The sequence below is a fragment of the Tachypleus tridentatus genome, chromosome 5, assembly GCF_004210375.1.
Source record: "Tachypleus tridentatus isolate NWPU-2018 chromosome 5, ASM421037v1, whole genome shotgun sequence".
Classification (NCBI taxonomy): Eukaryota; Metazoa; Arthropoda; class Merostomata; order Xiphosura; family Limulidae; genus Tachypleus; species Tachypleus tridentatus.
In genome coordinates this window covers 39,258,282-39,283,107 of record NC_134829.1, presented here as the reverse complement: position 1 = coordinate 39,283,107, position 24,826 = coordinate 39,258,282, and the positions used below count along the sequence as shown (strand labels likewise).

Genomic DNA, 24,826 nt, shown 5'->3' with positions numbered 1-24,826 from the left:
GAAATTACATTAGATTGGATTAAACATTTTCTGTATCTCTAGCAATAATTGCCAATTAATATTAGTTTAGTGACTTAGGCAATGAGGCATAAGATCAGATGTAAGTACCATTTTTCGGCCTCTCTGAATCTTCCAAATAATGACTGAAAGGTATTCGTAAAGCTTATCTTATCATTTTAATGGTGGCCTACATCACGACTCAACTTTAAAAAAAACGTTAAATTATTTTGATCTAAAAATGTATATACTAAAATAACACGCCAGGCATGGCCAGTAGTTAAGGCACCCGAATCGTAATCTGAGATTGGCGGGTTCGAATCTCCGTCGCACCAAACATTATCACCTTTTCAGCCGTGTGACATTACAATATGACGGTCAATCTGACTATTCGTTAGTAAAAGAGTAGCCCAAGAGTTGGTAGTGAGTGGTAATGACCAGCTGTCTCTACCCTAGTCTCACACTGTAAAATTAGGGACGGCTATCGCAGATAGCCCTCGTGTAGCTTTGCGCGAAATCCAAACTAAAATAATAACGTATAAATTAGTCGTTTGCATATATATTAGTGTACTTTAATTAATTCTTAAGAATGCTTGTTTCTGATATAAATAACGTTAATTACTTAATATGAACAGAGATCAATGCTTAGTATTTCGATAACTGAAAATATTAACTATGTAAAATACAAAAACTGTCTTATGTAATTACAATAGCCCTCTTCCTGATTCTGATAGATATTTCGACAGAAAAAAGTACATTTTATTAAAAAACTCTTTGTGAAATATTCATTTTTTATTCAAAATGGGCCCGGCATGGCCAAGCGCGTAAGGCGTGCGACTCGTAATCCGAGGGTCGCGGGTTCGCGCCCGAGTCGCGCTAAACATGCTCGCCCTCCCAGCCGTGGGGGCGTATAATGTGACGGTCAATCCCACTTTTCGTTGGTAAAAGAGTCCAAGAGTTGGCGGTGGGTGGTGATGACTAGCTGCCTTCCCTCTAGTCTTACACTGCTAAATTAGGGACGGCTAGCACAGATAGCCCTCGAGTAGCTTTGTGCGAAATTCCAAAAAAAAACGAAAAAAAACCCAAAATTATTCAAAACGATTCTTCACTAGCTGCATAGTTATCAAATAAGCCATTTTATGGAAACAAGGGAAAACTACAAAATACTGTTTACTGCTTTATTGAGTATCGTTTTGTTCTTTCTCACATAGTTGATGTACACAGAGAATACACTCAATATCTATAAATTTTATTGCTAATAAAATAGCAACCAGAGAGAGTTTTATTAAAAGACTGTTGTAACAAGGTTCTCATAAGATGGCCGGACGTGGTCTATTAGTTAGTGTTCGTGGTTGACGATTGCAAGGTGAATACACTACGCACTTCCAGCTATGAGCGCGTTATAAAAACAACAGTCAGTCTTACTATTCGGTTAAGAGAAGTCGTAGAGGCAGCGGATGCCGTTGACTGATATCTTCCTTCTGGTCAGAAGCTAAAAGTTTAGAAAACTGGATCTGGCGGTTTGACCCTTGTGATACTTCGAGGTAATGTCCAAGTTAAAAATAACAATTACAAAAGAAAATGCTGTTAAAATTGCTGTTATTACGTAATTTATTTTAAAGAAAAAAGTTAAAATAGCTATATCGCAGTTTAGCTCCAGAAGCCAATGAAAAAATGAGAGAATACTGTAATTTGTATAGTTTGAATTCAAATTTGAAGAGTGTTATACATTATTTTAGTTTTACAAGTAGACAGGTGTTTGAGATACGTTCACTTATTCTGACGTGCTCATTACGCTAGTAACAGCGAATGTCTTTGTTTGTTTGTTTTGAATTTCGCGCAAAGGTACTCGAGGGCTATCTGCGATAGCCGACCCTAATTTAGCAGCTAGTCATCATCACCCGCCGCCAACTTTTGGGCTACTCTTTTACCAACGAATAATGGGATTGACCGTCACATTATAACGCCACCACGGCTTAAAAGGGTGAGCATGATTGGTGCGACGGGAAGTCGAATGCCTTAACCCACCTGGCCACGCCGGGCTAAAGAACATGTCCACCGACTTTAAAAGCTTTGACGAATTTTTGTAAAAAGCACAATAAAATTTTTCAATAGCTTTGAGCCTTGAGTTACAAATATCAGTAATAAATGTATTTAAGAGTTGAGTGTCTCTTGTAAGTTGTATATTCATGACTAAATAAGGGTTTTGATAAGTTTGTCTAACTACATCATACAAAGACATTCGCAAGCCCGGCACGGCCAAGCGTGTTAAGGCGTGCGACTTGTAATCTGAGGGTCGCGGTTTCGTATCCCCGTTGCACCAAACATGCTCGCCCTTTCAGCCGTGGGAGCGTTATAATGTCACGGTCAATCCCACTATTCGTTGGTAAAAGAGTAGCCCAAGAGATGGCGGTGGGTGGTGATGACTAGCTGCCTTCCCTCTAGTCTTACACTACTAACTTAGGGACGGCTAGCGCAGATAGCCCTCGAGTACCTTTGCGCGAAATTCAAAACAAACAAACAAAGACATTCGCTGTTACTAGCGTAATGAGCACGTCAGAATAAGTGAACGTATCTCAAACACCTGTCTACTTGTAAAACTAAAATAATGTATAACACTCTTCAAATTTGAATTCAAACTATACAAATTACAGTATTCTCTCATTTTTTCATTGGCTTCTGGAGCTAAACTGCGATATAGCTATTTTAACTTTTTCTTTAAAATAAATTACGTAATAACAGCAATTTTAACAGCATTTTCTTTTGTAATTGTTATTTTAACTTGACATTACCTCGAAGTATCACAAGGTCAAACCGCCAGATCCAGTTTTCTAAACTTTAGCTTCTGACCAGAAGGAAGATATCAGTCAACGGCATCCGCTGCCTCTACGACTTCTCTTAACCGAATAGTAAGACTGACTGTTGTTTTATAACGCGCTCATAGCTGGAAGCGTAGTGTATTCACCTTGCAATCGTCAACCACGAACACTAACTAATAGACCACGTCCGGCCATCTTATGAGAACCTTGTTACAACAGTCTTTTAATAAAACTCTCTGGTTGCTATTTTATTAGCAATAAAATTTATAGATATTGAGTGTATTCTCTGTGTACATCAACTATGTGAGAAAGAACAAAACGATACTCAATAAAGCAGTAAACAGTATTTTGTAGTTTTCCCTTGTTTCCATAAAATGGCTTATTTGATAACTATGCAGCTAGTGAAGAATCGTTTTGAATAATTTTGTTTTTTTCGTTTTTTTTTGGAATTTCGCACAAAGCTACTCGAGGGCTATCTGTGCTAGCCGTCCCTAATTTAGCAGTGTAAGACTAGAGGGAAGGCAGCTAGTCATCACCACCCACCGCCATCTCTTGGGCTACTCTTTTACCAACGAATAGTGGGATTGACCGTGACATTATAACGCTCCCACGGCTGAAAGGGCGAGCATGTTTGGTGCAACGGGGATACGAAACCGCGACCCTCAGATTACAAGTCGCACGCCTTAACACGCTTGGCCGTGCCGGGCTTGCGAATGTCTTTGTATGATGTAGTTAGACAAACTTATCAAAACCCTTATTTAGTCATGAATATACAACTTACAAGAGACACTCAACTCTTAAATACATTTATTACTGATATTTGTAACTCAAGGCTCAAAGCTATTGAAAAATTTTATTGTGCTTTTTACAAAAATTCGTCAAAGCTTTTAAAGTCGGTGGACATGTTCTTTAGCCCGGCGTGGCCAGGTGGGTTAAGGCATTCGACTTCCCGTCGCACCAATCATGCTCACCCTTTTAAGCCGTGGTGGCGTTATAATGTGACGGTCAATCCCATTATTCGTTGGTAAAAGAGTAGCCCAAAAGTTGGCGGCGGGTGATGATGACTAGCTGCTAAATTAGGGTCGGCTATCGCAGATAGCCTTCGTGTAGCTTTGCGCGTAATTAAAAATAAACTTATTTCTGGTTTTGGCCCAGCATGGCGAGGTGGGTTAAGGCGTTCGAGTCGTTATCCGATGGTCGCGGGTTCGAATTCCCGTCGCACCAAACATGCTCGCCCTTTCAACCGTAGGCGCGTTATAATGTGACGGTCAATCTCATTATTCGTTTGTAAAACAGTAGACCAAAAGTTGGCGGTGGGTGGTGATGACTAGCTGCTAAATTAGGGACGGCTAGCGCAGACAGCCCTCGTGTAGCTTTGCGCGAAATTAAAAACAAAACAAAACAAAAAACAAACATTTTCTTTAGTTTAATTTGCTCTAGGACATTCTAACTGACTCTTCCTCACAGGAATAAAAATATTAACATAAATTTGTGGTAAACTGTATTACGAGATCAAGACTGCACCCTGCTAAAGAGTTAGCAAAGAACTGAGGGATTTATAAGCATGCAAGGAAATGGGTTTTATTAATCGAAAGTATTCATATTTGGGGATTGTATAATCAAACAAGAGTTTTACTAATGGAAGAGTACTGAAAGTTGGGGAGCATATTAGCATACAAGAAAGGGGAATTTGATAATAGAACGTATTGAGATTTGGAAATAGTATTAGCATATAAGTAGGCAGCTTTTATTAACAGAAAGTAGTGAAATTTGGGGAGCATATTCATATATAATTCAAATGGTTTTTACTCTTGCAATTATGTGAAAAAACAAGCATGTACTTTTCAAAAAATATCATATGCAGAGAATAAAAACACGATGTTCTAAATAAAACTATTACAATAATTTAATTATTGCAAATTTTCCGTTACTACGATATGTAGAAATAACAACCTAATAAATGTTTTATTAACAACAAATTAATGTATTTTACCAATTTCTGTATAAAATGTTTTATTTATTTAACCTGTTCAGTGCCGTCGACGAGACAACTCGTCCAAGCCGATCGGTAACACAGTGCCACGGACAAGTTAATTCGTTCTCAATAATACCTAACTTCAAGGCTAGGTGTCAGCACAATACACGCATTTGACCTATTTACCAATTGTTTCACTTTCGATCCAAAATAGCGTCACGAAAAACCTTACAAAACGAAGAAGTATTTGAGTTGTATTGTAGCAGCTGAAATACATGGCAGTCATCAGGTTAAATACTTTCGAAATATATTTCTTTTGTTACTGAGTACAGTCAAAACACATACAAATTATTTATCAGAATGTGTTTTATGATAAATATAGCAAGTAATAACACGAAAGATTCACTACTATCAGTATACTATTAATTATTTTCTTATTTTGTGGTGAACAGAATGTGTGTTAATTACAACCTGCGTATCAGCGCTATTATCTTTTAACAGTTACGAACTGCAACCACTTATTGAACAAATTGCAGGGTCGATTTGCCGCAGTTTATTAATAACTGAAAGAAAAACAACCAGGATTATAGGTGTCGCTTAAGAAATGACGGCAATTTTGAATATATCATATTTTTGTTAATTTGTGAGTAGACTCTTAACTTTCTATACTGATAATTCGTTATAAGTATTAATACGAGATTATTAAAATATCATTGATAATTTGTACGATTGAATATTAGTTTCTGTGTTGTTGTTTTTTCTGAGCACGTTAAAGTAACATAAAAGTTGCACTTCTGTGAATCAGCCGTGTCAACACTTAGACTAACGCTGCTTCCCTCTTATTTCTGTAGTTTATAATTGAATCAAACTTGGACTATAACTTTGTAAACGACATGTAATGATCTCAAATGGAGCTAATAAATCGTAAATGAGTGGCAGTTACAGAGAACACCTTTTGACAAAGAATGCTACAAACACAGTAAGTGTTGTAGTACACAAAAGATCCCAGGTGTTGGGACGGACGCAGTATTTTACGCCAATCTGACATAACTAGAATTAAAGTCGCTCCCTTCTTGTCTTGATTTATTAGCGCCCAGTTCTCGGTGATAATATGCTCAAGCCTTGCTAATAGGTCTTAATGACGCCTCTGAGAACAAGAACAGCCACTAGTGCTAGGGTACAACGCGTACAAACCACGTCTTCGTTTCATCTTGTTCGCTCAAAGACCCGAGAACGTAAAGCCACAGGGTAATAACACATAAAAAAATAATGACGATAGGCTTTCATATAATATTTCACGAGGGATTTGTGTGAAAACAAAGAGATAATTACAATACCTCCCTATGTACAAACATATCACAATATATACTCGGATATATTGTATGAATTACTGTGCATCGCTGTAAAAAACAGAGATAATCACAAGACCTAAAACTGTACGTACAAACCTATCATATATATACTTGCATAGCCTATAAGAAATAATAGTAACAAACTTTACCGAACCTACTTTTGGCAAAATTATTTAAATATGAGAGATCCATAGTGACAATTCAGGAAGATAAAAGAAAACTATTAAGTAGCATTGAACCGTGAAGACTGTGTAGTGTTACGTATTATTATTTATTTCGGACGAGATTCCGGTTTATTGTGTAACATATGTTAACGTATTACTGTTTTAAATAACCGGAAATTTGAATTTGAATATAGAAGTTAATAAAATGTTAATGTTACATGCCAACAAGATTGATTCACACAATTTTTTTAACACAAATAGATTTGAATATACAAACAAGTTTGTTTTTGTTTTTTTAATTTCGCACAAAGCTACTAGAGGGCGATCTGTGCTAGCCGTGTAAGACTAGAGGGAAGGCATTTAGTTATCATCACTCACTGCCAACTATTGGGCTACTCTTTTACCAACGAGTTTACCAACGAATAGCGGGATTGACCGTCATATTTTAACGCCCCCACGGCTGAAAGGGCGAGCATATTTGGTGCGACCGGGATTTGAACCCGCGACCCTTAGATTACGAGTTGAACGTCTTACCCATTTGGCCATGTTGGGCCGTTATACAGACAAGAAAATAACACAATTTACAATTAGGTCATTACAAATAATGATTTACATACAACAGTTTTAAAAACTTGCAGACTATGCTGAGTTTTGTATCTAGTCTAGTCTAAAACTAAATATTTTATCGACAATACAGATCCCCGACAAACAAATTGCTTCTGAGTTCATACTGTCGCTTAAGCTAGCTAGCTTGACTGGCCTCACACCGCTGACTTTTCACGACAATGATATTTAAAGTCCTCGTAGAAATTCTAACGTCCGAAGTAATTCACTGTAGTTGAACGGTTGATAATGCTCGAAATCTATAAATATTCCTGATCAGATTCTGTAGTTTTGTTTTTTATTAATAGACGTTTATTACAATTATAGCATCCTAGGCCTATAACACACCGACTGTAGCTTTCCAAAAATATTATATTTGTCTCTCGGCGGATCGGTTATAAAATATGAATTACGTAAGTTTCTATAATTTTCAACAATGATCTAGCGCATTTTAATAAACTAATATTATTGATTCTCAGTTTCTAGAATGCTCTGCAAATTTCATTAATAGGCGGAAGTTGCATAATACACTGAGAAGAATATACGTCACATACAAAAGGAGAAAAACTATAATGAAACAAATGTAGGCACTAAAATAAGTGTGTAACAATAAATCTGTTACAACAGCGACATTAATAATTGAAAATAGTAATATTTCACTTAGAGCATTAGATTACGAAAATAAAACATATAGGTGGGGAAGTTTATTTCTAGAAATTCATGTCAGTATATTCGCCATAAAACCATAGGTCCTTATTCTTATTGTAATGTTTTTAAATTCTTTCCACACACTATATTTTATACAACTAAACCTAAGATGCACAAGGTATCAAAAGTGCTTAGTACGTCATTGTCATTAATCGCCGTAATAAGTTAATAATTGTTTGATCAATGTCGACATTAAACTTTTGTTACAGTATAACTTAACAATCGTCTACAAAAACAGACGTTTTATTATAGTATATTTTCGCCTAATATGGTGTTGTGCATATGCTCTGACTTCTTTTGAAAAATCTAAGATAGTGGAAACAAGTCGTGCGTAATAAGAAAGCAGAGAAAGCGAAATTTATTTGCTGTTTTGCTGGAACGAACTATCTTTTATATGAAATGTTGGCCTGTCATGGCCAAGCGCGTAAGGCGTGCGACTCGTAATTCGAGGGTCGCGGGTTCACGCCCGCGTCGCGCTAAACATGCTCGCCCTCCCAGCCGTGGGGGTGTATAATGTGACGGTCAATCCCACTATTCGTTGGTAAAAGAGTAGCCCAAGAGTTGGCGGTGGGTGGTGATGACTAGCTGCCATCCCTCTAGTCTTACACTGCTAAATTAGGGACGGCTAGCACAGATAGCCCTCGAGTAGCTTCGTGCGAAATTCCAAAACAAACAAAAAAATATGAAATGTTTTTTGTCTTAAACAAAAAAGGCTAGTGTTGATTATATTTCTTTCCATTTTAATGATATCCTGCATAAACAGTTCATGTTTCTTTACAATGTGTGATGCGTAATATTAAAACTTTGTAAAGAAATAAGGTACTCAATATAACTGGCTTGTCGTGTTTGCCCAATTTCAAATAAAACTTAAATAAAGGAAAACAAACAGGATTTAACGAAACGGTCACTTTTCTCGACTTGACAGTCGATAAACTTTGAATAACTGTTTACCACAAATTCTTCAGATGAAAGTACTAAGTAATTGTTTTTGTAAACTACACAGTTTATACCACTACATAAAAAGTGTTACAATTCATAACTCTGTCTTGGACTATTTACTTCAAAGACTGCTTTAGGCATAAGATACTCTGACATATCAATACATCACCATTACTCTGCCATCTAGGGATCGAAATGTAAACCAATGCTTCGGTTTGTATAAAAATACAACTTTATTATAATTTTGTTCATCTCCATACCAAGCGTCTTGACAATGGCATTTTACATATCTTTACAGTCCAAAAAATAAGTGAAAAATCAATAAGCGTTTTTGCTCACTTTAAAGATTTGCTTACAATCGACATTACGATTAAGTCGAGAAATTGAATTGGTGCAAGTTTTCTTTGTGAATTAATACTTTTATTTTGAGACGAGGTTCACTTGTTTGTTTGTTTGTTTTGGAATTCCGCACAAAGATACTCGAGGGCTATCTGTGCTAGCCGTCCCTAATTTAGCAGTGTAAGACTAGAGGGAAGGCAGCTAGTCATCACCACCCACCGCCAACTCTTGAGCTACTCTTTTACCAACGAATAGTGGGATTGACCGTCACATTATAACGCCCCCACGGCTGGGAGGGCGAGCATGTTTGGCGCGATGCGGGCGCGAACCCGCGACCCTCGGATTACGAGTCGCCCGCCTTACGCGCTAGGCCATGCCAGGCCCTATTTTGAGACGAGGTTCACTTGTTTGTTTGGGCCCATTTCGAACAAAATTTATATGAACCAAAAATGTTCTCTCTTCAAAGAAAAAATAACAATCAGGTAATGTCTAATTGATATTTGAATACATAAAATGTAAGTAAGCATGCAACTTAAAACTGACGGGTAAATCTTCGGAAACTTAGAATGGAAATTACTTGAGTTTTTAAATATAAATAATGACTAGGAAAGGAGCGTCGCTTGTTTGAAGGAGACTCCTTACACGAGGTTATGGTAACTGTTCGGAATGCTATTTTACCATTATAGGTGTAAAATTGTATCAGAACGTAACTAGAATTTCTCTGAAAGCTTTGTTTGCAGCTCGGCGTCGTCTTAATTAGTTTGATAGAGTATGAGCCGGAAGGTCCATTTTCGTGTCTTTTTGTCTCAAAATTGCATTACGTTCTTTGAGAGCGTTGTTAAGGTTACAGTAAAATCCCACCATTCTATAGTGCAGTTGGCGGTAAGAGCAACGATAATCAAGTGCCTTACTTCAAATTAATCGCTTCAAAATTAGCAACAGCTAGCGGCTATAAAGCACGTTTTTATGTTAACGAGCTGCAAACCATTAACCTCTATTTACAGAATAAGTACACTAACCACCAAATAACAAATGTCGTGTAGCTTGTAATATAAAAGAATTAACTTACAGAAGTTAAAAACAACCAGTTTCAGTGAGTACTTCCTATGTTTTTTCTATACTGGACAGTATTAGATTCAACTTAGATTGGCCTAATATATGAGGTAGAATAACTTATTTTAATCTAACTTTTAAGTTTTACGTACAGCTAAATTGCAAAAACGTTATTTTGTTGCAGTGAAACTAGTTAACACTCCTACGAAAAAAATATTTACATCCACTAAAGTGATTTTGGGGCCTATCAGGCCCCATATATTTTCCCAATAGAAACACAGTGATTTAGCAACATTCATTACAAACAACTTTAGAATGGCTCTGACAAACATTTTTTTTACAATTTGAGCAAACAATTTTCGACTGTCTATCTTTTGATCTGCCGCACAAATGGCATCGTCCTCTTTTTGCCCTCTTTGCAGGCGGTTCACATGAGGTTGTTTTGTCATTATCTTTGCAGTAAATTTCTTTGATTTCAAGCACCAATTGCCGTATAAATTCTCTTCTGGCTCTTGATTTATGTTGACGAAGAAATTCTGGATGTTTTGTCGAGTATAGAACGAAAGCATTGTACGCAGCAAGATCTAGAATGTTATAGAATATGCAGACTGACCAGCGCTTTGATCGCCTCTTTGTTGTATAATATCTCACCAGTTGATCGAGAGTGTCGACACCTGCCTTCGTTGCATTGTAAAGATTGACGATTTCGGGCTTTCCATTCTCTTCTACTTCACCAGACTGATGCTGAGAACTCAGTAGTAGCACATATTTTCCTGGTTTGTCCGAGTGCCTGAGAAGAGTGATGTCGTCATGGTAGAAAAACTTTGGTGATAACTCTCTAGATTTTGCATTTATCTCAGGAGGCAGGAAGGTTCTTGATTTCCGTATGGTTCCAACAAGTCCTGTTCTTTTTGTTCGTAGGTACTTGGCAAGTGTCATTGTTGTGAAGAAATTATCTGTCGTTATTGTCCTTCCTTTTCCAAGAAATGGCTGACTCAGTTCTCTGACTATTCTTTCTCCTTGATTTGTTTCTGTCGTATTTCCAACCTTTCCAGTATAAATTTGAGCGTTGAGGAGGTAACTTGTCTTTGCATCTGTTAGGCACCAAATCTTTATTCCGTATTTGCCTGGCTTTGTCGAAATGTATGTTCTGAAGCCAACTCTTCCTTTGAAGTTACATTGTTGTTCATTCACTGTCAGGTATTCGCTTGGGTTGTAACTGTTTTTGCAATTTTCAATGAAAAAATTCCAGACTCCAGAGATGGCGGCATCTTTGATTTCCCTATTTCTTTGAGAGTGGATGTCAAATCTGATTTTGAGCACATTTTTTGAATTTGTCTTGTGTAATCAGTTTTCGCAAAATGGCAAACCGAATTCGGTTGAAAACATTTCGTCTATCGATGAATTTTTGGATTTGCTTATTCCAAGGAAAAGATTAGCTGCGATCCATTTCCAGAGGTCAAATTTCTTCAAAAATTGGTTCTTTCATGACGGTGTTTGTTGAGTGAATGATCTGTTCCATCATATTATCAGAGATGAAAATTTTGAATGTTTCGAATGGTGTAGAGACTCATGGAGCAGCTTGCCTTGTAATGCCTGGGTTCCCATTGAATATATTGAGAGCTGCGGTTCTCCTGTTGATCCTTAAAGGTGTTGTTGAATAACTAAAATTTTTATCTTTGGACAAAAGTTCGTTTACTGGCATCGTAGTAAGATCTTCTTGATTACTTTCTTTACTTTCAGAAGGGTACGGCGCGATTTGTTCATCATTTTCGGCTTCAGAAGGATCATCATCACAACTTTCAAAGTAGTCTTCGACATTATCATGTTCACTTTCATCGTCGGATGGTTTTGTCAGTAAATGTACAGCTTCATCAAGAGATATCATTTTTGACACGGTTTGAAGATTTCAGCTCCTATATATATAGGATTTGTGGATTCTTCTAGAATATTCTAGAAGCTTCAAGAATATTCTAAATACTTCTGTAAGGTTTCTAGAATGTTCTAGAACAGGCATGGGCAAACTAAAGTCATTTTTATGTTTTTTGATCTGGGGCCTAATAGGCCCCAAAATACCCTTAGTGGATGTTTTAAAAATATTATTTCGCAAATGTCTGAAAAGTCAAAATATTATTGCTCCTTAAAATATAAAGGGATAGGGTCAGTTAATGGCAATTTCATTTAAATACAAAATTATTAGCCTAATATTAATAACCTTTCAAGTTGCTCTGGGGCCTATTAGGCCCCAATTTCCGTAGGAGTGTTAAGAATTATAAAATCAAACTTACTTTGAAATTTAAATACGGTATATTAAAAAAAATCAGTGTATATCTATCTATGCTTAATATAACTTTTATCACTACAACCAGATTGGATACAGAGGGGGGATGCATCCCCCCCCACTGGCCATACCAAAATTGTGTACCATTACTTGTAACTTGATCTTTTAGAATAAAATCAATAAATGAGAGTTCGTAGTCATATATGTTTCTAAATTAATTACATGAAATTTACGTTGCAGTAACAAGGAAAAGTTTACTTGGGGTCGGGTTTAAGTCGCTGTTAATTAGTCGATCACACTCCTCCCCCTACCAAAAAATCCTGTATCCACCCCTGACAACAACGTATTTACAGAATGCAAATAAACGAGATAGTGTTAGCAAGTAATAATAATAAAACAATTTTGGAGTTACAACTTCCTACGCAATGTTACTACTGGAATTTGTTTTTCAGATTCGAAAGTTAACCACGGGAATTGCGTTACTTTTGACCTGGTTGAGGATATTATATTATAAAGCAACAATATTTTTAAATATATTTTCCAAAGTTTTGATGAATTTGAATCCACGTAAACTTTTATCATAGGAAAATCAAAATAATTTACTTTTGTTAAAATATTGGAATGTATAATAAAAAGGATAAAGGTTACGATTAAATTGAAATGTCTAAGTTCCAAGCTACCTTAATAAGCCTAAATAAATATACAAGTTCCAAGCTACCTCAGTAAGCCTAAATAAATATACAAGTTCCAAGCTACCTCAGTAAGCCTAAATAAATATACAAGTTCCAAGCTACCTCAGTAAGCCTAAACAAATATACAAGTTCCAAGTTACCTCAGTAAGCCAAAATAAATATACAAGCTCCAAGCTTTCTTCGTAAGCCTATATAAATAAATAAATGTCGATTGTTCTTGATAAGAAGATAAATTAAGTTTGGAATTGTATAGAATATATACGGCAAACCGTAGTATTTTACAACTTTCAAATTTTGAAGGGAACGTCCACAAAAGTATACTTTCACGCGCCAAATCATTAAATCTTTAATAATAACAGAAATGTGTTCAAAATATTTCGGCACGTAAATGCTGATGAAATGTAGTTCTTAATTTAAATGTTTTAGTTAAAGTTTTAAATTTAATAACATGTCAAACACGAAAAGATTCCTTTAATTACTTTAAAATAGCGCAGATAGTCCTCGTGTAGCTTTGCATGAAATTCAAAAACAAACAAACAATTACTTTAAAACAGTGATGACGTCTTACCTTCATTCATTGGATACACAAGTTTCACAGAATAATTTATGAAGCGATAATGTTTCAAAGTCCTAGCAATTAGGATATAATTTATGTATTACTTTAGAAACAATGATTTTCAAATATTTGTTCAATATTCTTCACTTACGTCACTCTTAAATCGCGATTTCAGTTTATATATATCATAGCTGCAAGATATACAGATGTCATAACTGTTGTATTTTTAAATTAAAACACGCAAGTTTCCGAGCAATACGAATTTTGGTATTAAAATCGGGCACTGACCTTTATTGAACACTTTCTTAAAAATAAACTACACTGCCATCTAAGTTTATATACTTGCTTCACCATTAAAAATTACACTGAATACATTCATTCTTTACACCAATTTTTACACTTTAACTAGAAGGTTCAATAGGCTATAACTTACATTCAAAATAAGAAAGACTCAATTGTTTCCTTTCTAAACTTCAACTGTTTAATTTCTATTATACTTAATATCACTTTTTGGTAATAATTCTGTACCTGAGACCACATTAATGGTTTTCTATCATACATACCATAATATAATTTAGTTTTTGAGAAAGTTTTTTTTACCTCTATTGATTACAATTATTACTAAATAATTTAATAAACATTCTTATACCAAGTTTCTTCGTTTTTGTTCCACCACAATTCACCTACTGAACAAAAGACATTTTTGAAAGTTCTAATATCAACTTGAAACAAAATTGTAATTCAGAAATATTTAATTAATACAAATCCTTTGAAAAAACAACAACAAATACCAACAAAACAAGCATACCCAACTGATAATTCGTCAAGTTTTAGTTTTATTGTACATTTTGTGTACTTTACTACCTCTAGTCAGTTCGTTATAGAGAATTGGCTTTACTAATTTCATAATTTATTAAATTACGACAAATAATACAATTAATTTACATTTGATTACGTTTTTAATAATTATGCTGAATTTTCACATTGTAAAGTCAAAATATCAGATCATACAACAATGTTCACACTTTATAATGAAAATGGTATTTGTTTTATTAGATATTTAATGGTGTTTTTGATATAAAACAACATATATTCAGTCGTCTTATTTAAAAGCTAGAAGATCAAAACTAACATTGCTGGTCGTATGGTTAATGTCATAAACAACTTGTGGAAAAGTGAAGATATAGTGGTGATATATAATGAAATTCATAAAATTTCATAACATTTACTACTTCCATATTAGTTGTAATGCCACTTTCAACATTAAAAGTTACACTAATATGAAACCAATACTTTTTTTTTCTGTTCCTCTTTGCAAGCAACACAATTAACATAAACAACAGGTACTAACACACCTCAAAAATAATTCCAAGTTTGTATTTTTTTTTAACACAACTTACAATTTCAATACAAAATCATTAACGATGCACACTTTTAAGTAAATGGTAATGGAATGTGTGTGTTTTCTTATAGAAAAGTCACATCAGGCGATCTGCTGAACCCACCGAGGGGAAACAAACCCCTGACCTCAGTGTTGCAAGTCCCGTTTGCTGTACTAGCCGGGGGCAGAGGTAACAGAATAAAGAAATTAACAGAGAGTTTGATAAAATATATTCAAATTACCCTCAAATATTATGACCAAATCCACGTGGTAATCTTCCACTGAGAATAAAATATAGGTAAGTATAGTCATATTTTTAAAGGAAGAAATACAACTAGAAACCATATTTGACTTTATAAGATTGACCACTCGTAGTTTTATAATGTATGCTAAACCTACAAATTTTGAAAGATAACAAGTTAATAAAAAACTGAGTGAAAAATATTTATACATCATTTCAGTATTGTATGCAAGTTGTTTATACAATATATCACTAAAGTTAAGGTTGAGATCACAGATAATAGAAAAAGTTGTTTGACATGACCATAGCAAGTCACTAAGAAATTTGATAATTGATACATGCTACTACAGTGTCAGTCACTCTCACTTTGTTGTACCAGTGTATCAGTGTCAGTCACTCTGTCATACTGCTTCACTCACTCTCACTTTGTTGTACCAGTGTATCAGTGTCAGTCACTCTGTCATACTGCTTCACTCACTCTCATTTGTCGTACCAGTGTATCAGTGTCAGTCACTCTGTCATACTGCTTCACTCACTCTCACTTTGTCATACCAGTGTATCAGTGTCAGTCACTCTGTCATACTGCTTCACTCACTCTCACTTTGTTGTACCAGTGTATCAGTGTCAGTCACTGTCATACTGCTTCACTCACTCTCACTTTGTTGTACCAGTGTATCAGTGTCAGTCACTCTGTCATACTGCTTCACTCACTCTCACTTTGTCGTACCAGTGTATCAGTGTCAGTCACTCTGTCGTATAGAGAAACATGTTAGATAAGAGTATTTTAAGATCCTTTCCAATTTCTATTGTATTGAAAACTTCAGAGCAATTTAAACTGCTGATTTATAGACTGAATTCTCCTCTCAATAATAACTAGCTATACACTTCATTTTTTGTAATACTAATAATTTTAGCTTTTACTACAACAATTGGGACTAAATTACTAATGCCAGAAGATAAGGTTTCTTTACTTACTCCCAATGGTAGAAACTTGTTCATTTTGTTTTTTTTTCCCACTTTACATTTATTTAGAGAGCTGTCACCTTCCTACAACTGTCTACAGGCAGTGAAGGGTAACACAAATGTGGAACATTGTGGGCTCAAGCCACCCATATTTTGCTCTTATATCTTATTTTTCTTACTTCACATAGAACAGTGTATATTCACATGTTGGTCCTACTTCTTGCCACCTCCAAAACACATGCTATGTCTCGTATTCTACATTATAGCCTGTGATGTTTTTAACATTTGCAGCATTTTTTTCTAGTTGGTAATGCTTGTTTCAATAATTAACTTGTTTTTTTTATCACAGGTTTGGTATTGATGTTTCTAATAGTCCTTCCTTTTTAAGTTAATCTTTTCTTAACTGTGGAAATGTTTTTAAATGCATTTTCTTTTCAGAACAGAAAACAATTTGAACAAGGCACTTTGTTTATATCCTCATGATGACTGTTATAAAAAATAAAACATTATTTTTTTTATTACTTTACTAAATTTTGAACTATGGAGATCATTGGTATCTATTGAATAAAGTTATCAATAATGTTACAATTATCACATTTTCATAAATCTAATGTTAGACAAAAAACAACACATTGATAAATACTACAACAATCATATACTACTATGATAAAATACAATAATGGTCTAAGTTTAATTACAAGTTCGTTTGGAATGTGTAACTATAACATACTATGCAAATTTGAGAAAAAATATCACTGTTTTAGGCATATTCTGTCAAATTCTGGAAAACTAAATTTTACCATAATTCGAGGATGCTCAATTAAAACATTGTTTGCCAAGCCGTACTCTGAAAATTTGTCTTCCAAATATGAAAAATAAAATGGCTGCTATAAAAATACAAAAAAATATATGCCCATCTGGATGCCAGCACACGGTGTGCCACTGTGGCCAACATTTGACCAATTTTGAATCCCACAACCATTGAAATAGTACAAATAGCAATATTTCATTTGAACTAAAAGTCACTTATTAGAGTGAATACATCTGTATTGCATTTTCAATTTCATACCAAGAGTGAGCTTCCGATGTATTTGAACTTGTAACTAAGCAAAATAAAATATTTGTTTCAGATGGGACAATATTTAGCTACTCAAGCATCAGATACGTTTTCTTTCTGATATTGGAGATCATATCCAATAATCTTCTAGCAGTAACATGATATTTATAATTCATTTCTCTGTTGTAGATAGTAGGAATAAATTATTGATAACATGGAGGCACTAGCAACCTTGAAACAAAATGAAAAGTGCAATTTAACCTGTGTGTTCATGCCAGGAAAATAATGCACAACACCTATATGATGCAACTACACAAGGATTAACCACTTTTGCTAGCATTACACAAGAGAACCAAAAGCTTTGAGATATGTAATACAAAGATGAAATAGAAAGGTTACTGACAATGTTAGATAAGTCTTCCAAAATATCCACAGGTGACAAGTACTGTGATGATAGTTATACAAGTAAAGAAAAATACAAAGAAAACCAATGTTCAAAATGCACTGTTTCTTGTAGTTCTGGTTAAATACAATTATTTGTGGAGGAAGGGTGTGGTAACTCTCCATCAGGTGTTTGCAGCAAAGTATCACCAATTAATTAAGAATTACACTTTTGCTGTCCAGAATATATTCCAGCCAAAAAAGTTGACATCTGGTGCCACATTCAACATGAACCATAAAACAGAGTGCAGCAATGCTTGATCAGAAGATGAGAATACACATGGCAGGTATAAATGACCCAACTGCGTCAGAGGGAAAACACTGTTTTAAAGGATAAAGACCAATCACATAAAAAGTGACCATTCAGATATTATAATTATTTGATTTTGTAATGAAATGAAAACTTCTGCTGAATATAATGATATATTAGAGCCACAAGAGGTGTACAATAAGTATTGCACAATTGCTAAGGAGTTGAGAGTTAAAATTTCTCATTTGTTCATTGGTAAAATAGTTAGTTTCATGGGTAAGTTAGAATAACAGATTACCAAGTTCTGTGAAATTACTGTTCATCACAATCAACCACCAATATAATGCATCATACTAGTTCCTATAAATATTGGTTACATTCCTGTTTTAATGAAGAAACAATCTCTAGATGGTTTATGAAAACTTTCTCAATGTATCTGCATTCAAACCACAGGAAAAAGATGAATTTCTATCAATGTGGCACCGATAATCAGAAATGACATACTTTATCATCCACTCTACAAAGATGTTAATGCAGTGTACAATAGGCTATATCCCAGAAAGTTTGAACATGTTTCTCAGTGGCCAGCATCTACTGGAAGGTAACAACTCATCATATAGTGGCAAAAAGAAATCTTTGACAGATTGTCAGATCCTAAATATAGATCGAGATCATGTCTACACAGTTAGTGGAGCAAAATACCTAACACTTAAACATTGTGTTAGATAGAAGTCTTCATCAGGCAACAATCATCAGTTACACAACACACTAAAAATTGGTACAGCCTTGGATGAAAATGCATACTGAAGACATTGAATGAAAACTGAGCTGTTATTCTTTCAAATCTTATCACAGATCTTTCTGTACATTTCACAACAAACACTGACATTAATGAAACCATCCTGGATGGCGATGACAGAATCTACGTTATTCAAGTATCAGCTTGTCAAAGAGGGCCACCACATGTTCATCTGCATGATGACATTGAACTCTTAAAAAAGAAAAAAGAAAAAAAGACTCTGACTCTTCCAAAAACTAAGAATAACACTTTTACTGCCGACATACTGGGTACAACTTATTCATAATTTAAGGATTCTACTCAAGAAAAATGATTCAATAGTTGCATCAAAGACAGCCAATTAGTATAGAAAGCACAAGTTACAAATATTGATTTGATGCTCATGAGGTACTAAAAAAATCCAAAAGACCCTAGACCTACATATACTGTAATCAAGCAAATTAACAGCAAGAATAACCCTGAGATAACATCTGTTGGGTACATACCAATATATCACAGATAGTGTCAATCTTAACTCTGCATTAAAACAGTTACTTCATATTACTGTGTGTTTCAACCAAAATCAAGTATTATAACTACTGATGAAGCTCTCTTTCCAAAAACTGAAGGAATTTAGGTAGTCTGTATTTGGTTATAAAAATGTACTTATCCCACACCTATGTGGACTGTGTACAGTTGGGAACGTTCACAGAATTCTAGGACAACAAATGCAAAATTGTGGCTTAGCTGATATGTGGATTGAAAGTGGTATTTTAAGCCCTAACACAACACATCAGGTCATGGTAAGATGAGCACATGCATTGAGCTACAGCTTACACAGCTATACAATCATTTGGAAGAACATGACAAAGAGGAACTATCAGAAGCTATGTAGTCAGTTAATCCATAAAATTTTGATAAGTTTAATTAGTATCACAGTATTTACAAAGTTCTATGAAAACATGAAGACCTTTATTTCAGAACATAATGAGTATTCCAGAGCAGTATTTTTGTACCAACACATGAAAATGGTATCTTGCTCCTTCACATCAGAGCATAAATGTAATGGAATATGGAAGTGACACATACATGCCTTTCAAAAAAAAATGTTTCCATACTTCTTCAGGCATGATCACAAATTATGCCAAATGGGCTACAGTGTACCTTGAGAAAAATGAATAAATTACCACAAAATGTCCTTCATAAACTTTAGAATGGCAACTTTGTGGTAAAGGAATCTAATCATAAGTTCAATCTGATTGATCCAGGACAAAGCTAGGGATGGCTGAACAGCACAAAAAAAGGTAATATTGTTGGAATACCAAGAGTCACTTCTGCATTTTGTTGGACTCCATCATATAACCAATTTCAATCAAAACTAGAAACACTCTGATGGTGGAACATGTAGATGATTATGTTCACAGTAAGATTACTCCTATCAGAAGAAAATGTGATAGTGATAACAAAATCAAAATAGTCTCTAATACTTCAATAATTCAAAGTGTTTGAAGTTCTGAAGAATAATGTTACTGAAGATTTGACAACAGAAAGCATTCAGCAATCACTTCTTAGAACAGAGACACTAGTACAAGAACAAATTGATGCATTTGGCGACTTGTGTTCACCTGACAATATACTCCAAACTGAACTCGGCACACTCTCGAATGAAAACAACACTCTCATCATTGTATGTTGTGAAGGAATAAGAAAAGAATACACAACTATAAAGGCAGACAGAAACATTTCACAACTATTTATTACTGCCTGGAGGGAAAGAAGATACGTTAATCTTGAAAATATTTTACAACATGGATTAATGCCTGTGTTAATATCACTTTTAGTTATAAATGGAAGTTTCTAAATGCATAGTAAATTCCTTCTACAATATGTGCTGACTCAAGGCACAGTAACTTCAAGGTTGATGACACTCAATGGGAAGTCATGTTTGATAATATATGGCCATGCATTGGGAAATTAAACAAAGCATTATTCATTGACTATGTAGATACATTTAAAGCATTAGTATTTCAAATGGGACCACATTTCCATGGAACTGAAGCGACTTTTGACAGATATCATTAGAATTCAATTACGAATAGAGGAATAGCCAAATGTCCACAAGACTTTCAACCAGTACAAGAAATCATTGAAAGCTAGTTAGTTCCTTTTACCAGCAAATGGTCAAGCTTTTTTGTCACTTGGAGAGAACAAAAAGGATCTGGCAAATTTCCTTTATGATCAGTTATTACTCCAGAGAACAAGACACTTGTCACAGCTGGAAGATTCAAGATTATCAGAGCTGTAAAAATGTCAGATCCAAAAAAAAAAAAAAAAAGATACATCTCTACTGCAAGCAAATGCATATGAAGTGCTGCACAGTGTTCACACACATTACCCATCAATAGTTTTTTATTTTTTTAACTGACACAGTTGTACTTTGTTAATTGTTCATTTTAATAAAATGCACTACATCAAGTTGTAAATGAAAGGAGAAACATCCAATATCCCAAGAATATTTCTGTTCATGAAATTCACCAGCTTGTATCAAGAAATCAGATAAAGACTTTGCTTGAATTTCATTCAACTGAAGGATACAATAACGTGTCAATTTTCAGCACTGAGCAAGAAGACAGCATAGCAAGTATTTCAAATTCACCATAAATTACTGTAGCACTCGAGAAAAAAAACTTAACAATAAGAATGTAAATATCTGTGGGAAAGTTATGCAAGTTCTCACACACTGACAATTGTGACACATAAATCTGTCCTATAAAGGCCACTCTCAAGAAGTTTTGTCACCAACAATTGACGCTATACTGTTTCACATCCAATGCACTCATCATTAGACCAGGGTATGGAGACAAGACAACTGCCCTAGCCCAGTACTTACACAACAGGTATGGGATGGAAACTTTGGAACTAAGTTAATGTCTCTCCCTCTCACTTCCAATTTGTGCTCTGAAATTATTACAATGTTAGTGGTAGACTGTTTACAACCAAATGTTTAAAATATATTAAATAATAATGGTAATATTTGTTGGCTAAATGAGTATTTCATTTATTTCAAAATTTAGAGTATGAGAGAAGGAGAGAATAGGAGAACAGGGGAAAGCAAATACGTGAATAAAAACACAACATTGTGAACCTGCCTATTGATATTTTATATAAAAACTGGGCTCAAAATAAAACCAGTTGTTCATAAAACATTTCAAAACACATCTGTGACCAAGATAATACCCAATTGTGGACCAGATGTCAAACATGGATTTGTTATCTCTATATTACTGTAAACTTGATTTGTTGAGTCTATTCAACAATATTTGTTTTCAATCATCTAAGGTTTGTATTATAATGTATACATACAACCTGTAGTTAATCAGTCAAGGTATTTCTGACTTTAAACACACTGACCAAATGTTTGACTGAATGATTAGCTTACTTGTGCACAAGATTTATTTTCAAGCTCAACTAATAAGAAAATAACCTTTCACATATTTAAAAAGCTTTTGGTAAAAAACTAATACTATCTTCCCACCAGCAACTACTGCTTTTTGTTAAAAGCAGTAAATTCACAGACACTTAAGTAGTATGTTGCCATTCTGTTTTTGAAAATTGTGAGTCAAAGAGTTAACAAAGAGCTTGACAAACAATATTTCTGAAATGAACAAACTTTAAATGTACAAAATGCTCATTTTCCAACTTTTAACACCAAATGCCTACAGTTTTACAATTACGAGCACATATTTTGAATTTTTTTCCCTCCTGTAATTAAGCCTAAAAATTTAAATTTATAAAAAATGGTCATTTATACTGCACCTGAGAAAAAATGTTCTCATTTGTTTCACAACACAGATCTTTTATGAATATTGTATTTGTACCTTAGATTTCAAGAACAATTATGCACTTTACAAAGGATGTTTTTCTTCAAAAAAGTGTAAGCTATATATGTTATTAATTGCAAAGATTTACTGTCTCCATTTCACTAGGATTGTTGATATCTTCTGCAATGGACTGAGTTAACACCAACCCAAAAGTACCCATTCCTAGGGCAAGAAATACTCCAGAAATAAAAACAAAGAACTTGTTTCTTAGTAGAATTATCGAGGGGTCTTTTCGAAGGGTTTCTTGTAGGAGACAGAGTCCTGAAAAAAATGAAAAAAAGTTATTTTTATTTCAATGACAACTGAAGTGTAACAAGCTATATACAAATATCCTATCGTTTATGGTTTAACTTGATGTGACACGAAAAGGAAATTAAATTAATTGAGGTAATAGGACTACATGAAAGTATACACTCTAAAATACTGAGCAATAAATGATAAAATATCATTTGCAAACTATTACATACATTAAAATATAACTGAATAAACCATTAGTAAACAGTTGGCAAAGAATCTTAAAAAATCATTATATCTGAGTGGAAAACATTATGATTTTAATGGAAAGTTCTATGAGCGACTATATCTGCTAGTAAAATAACTTAATGATTAATGAAGCTTCAAAAATGTGAGAAGTATGAACATAATACATATTACACACAGACATTTAAGTACATTACTTAATGAATATACTTAGAAAATTATATCAGAATCTGGATTTTGTATTTTCTGCTTAGAATGGTTTTTAAATAGTTTTCTCCTACTAAATGCAAATTTCAGAAGTATTTTGTATTTTGAAGCATTTTTATTGGGGGGAAGTTATGCAATAAAAAGTAAAAATCAACAAGTTAATAATTCACATTATTAAAGCCTTTGAAAAGATTACAGAACGGTAATTAGAGAGAAAGAGAGAGAGAGATGAAACTTGGAGGTGGAAGCAATTGCAGGTGGTGTTAGGAATGTCACAAAGGCCTTGAGGGTCATCCACATCCTCGTTTACGATATCTTATCCAGAGGATGCTAACAGTCAAAGGCAAGAAAAGCTACGAGATTATGACTCCATTGGAAGTAACAAGAAAAAAATAAGCCACCTTCCATACAGGAACAGACAAAGTGGATAACCATTTAACTCAATCAGCCAAGGTAGAACTAGACGGATCTCACGGCAAAAAGAAATTATTTTCACTCTCTCAAAAAGAAGCAGCACGAACCATCTAATGCAAAATGCCTGAACTGGACGATGAAGGCAAATTTAAATTTTAACAACTATGCATAAAGTAAATGAAAATGGGTTATTGGAGAAAAACAACAGATCACTGTTCTGAACAGCTCAAGTCTTGGGGGTTAAGGAGAAGCCTGGGAATATATAAAATCTGCCTGTTCTTATGGTGGAGTGTAGAAAGTCTCCAGGGCAAAAATATCAGAACAAAGTTTCTTGTAAATGACAAAACAAATAAATCTTAAAAGAAAGATGATACACAGAACAAATAGCCAAAATTTGAATAGAAGATATTGTAGGACCTCTAAATACTAAACAGATGTTCCAGTCCAAGAGAGAAACAGGATAAAGAGGAGGAGTGAATAGAAAAGCTCAGAAGAGATCTGTAAGAACAAGAAAGGAAAATGACCATGGAAAAATACATAGTTTTTGGCAGAGCCACGTTGTAACCAGTTACCAAAGAAATGATAAACCACTTTATGAAGCCAAAGTTTTTGGTAAAGCCACATTGTAACCAGTTTCCAAAGAAATGATAAACCACTTTATAAAGCCATGAACAAAAAAAAGAAAAGAAAAAAAGAGTCAATGAGACAAAGAATAGCCATACGACCTGGAGTCAGGGAGTTTCAAGTGGACTAACATCAGTAAATCTACTTATCTTACAAAGGACCATACAAAAGCTACACATGAAGGTATGGAAAATAATGGTGAAAATTGGATGTCTGAAACTGACTTGAAAAGGGACTTCTATGATGGAAGAGGTAGAGGCCACAGGATTGCCAACAAACAGGTGAAGAAACCAAATCCATGACTGAGTTGACCAAAGGGCAATAAAGTGAACCTGGCAAAGAATTCGTGAATTAACCTTTTTTGCAACAGGCCAGGGTTCAAAGGCCATCTTATCATGTTTGTCAACTTGCATTCAAAATTTTATTGAGCCACTATTTTATGAATTTATGTCAATAAGCCTGGAATCAAACTGTAGATTATAATTTAGACTTTAGTATTATATATGAGTTAATTTCTTAATTTAAAAGTAAATATTAAAAGAACACAAATAAATATAGATTTTAGTGAGTCATGTGGCATACTGAATGCAGAATTGTTTAAAATTATGTGTGTGCAATATTAAAATAAAAG

The 24,826-nt window shown here is 34.4% G+C and overlaps 1 pseudogene across 1 annotated transcript in view; it reads right to left on the bottom strand.

Moving 5' to 3' along the window:
• LOC143250334 (sodium-coupled neutral amino acid transporter 7-like) overlaps positions 1 to 24,826 on the bottom strand; it is a 74,994-nt pseudogene that overhangs the window by 10,864 nt on the left and 39,304 nt on the right. Inside the window, exon 9 of the transcript XR_013028144.1 lies at positions 22,559 to 22,731. The product of XR_013028144.1 is annotated as a sodium-coupled neutral amino acid transporter 7-like (transcript). The remainder of the gene's footprint in view (positions 1 to 22,558; positions 22,732 to 24,826) is intronic.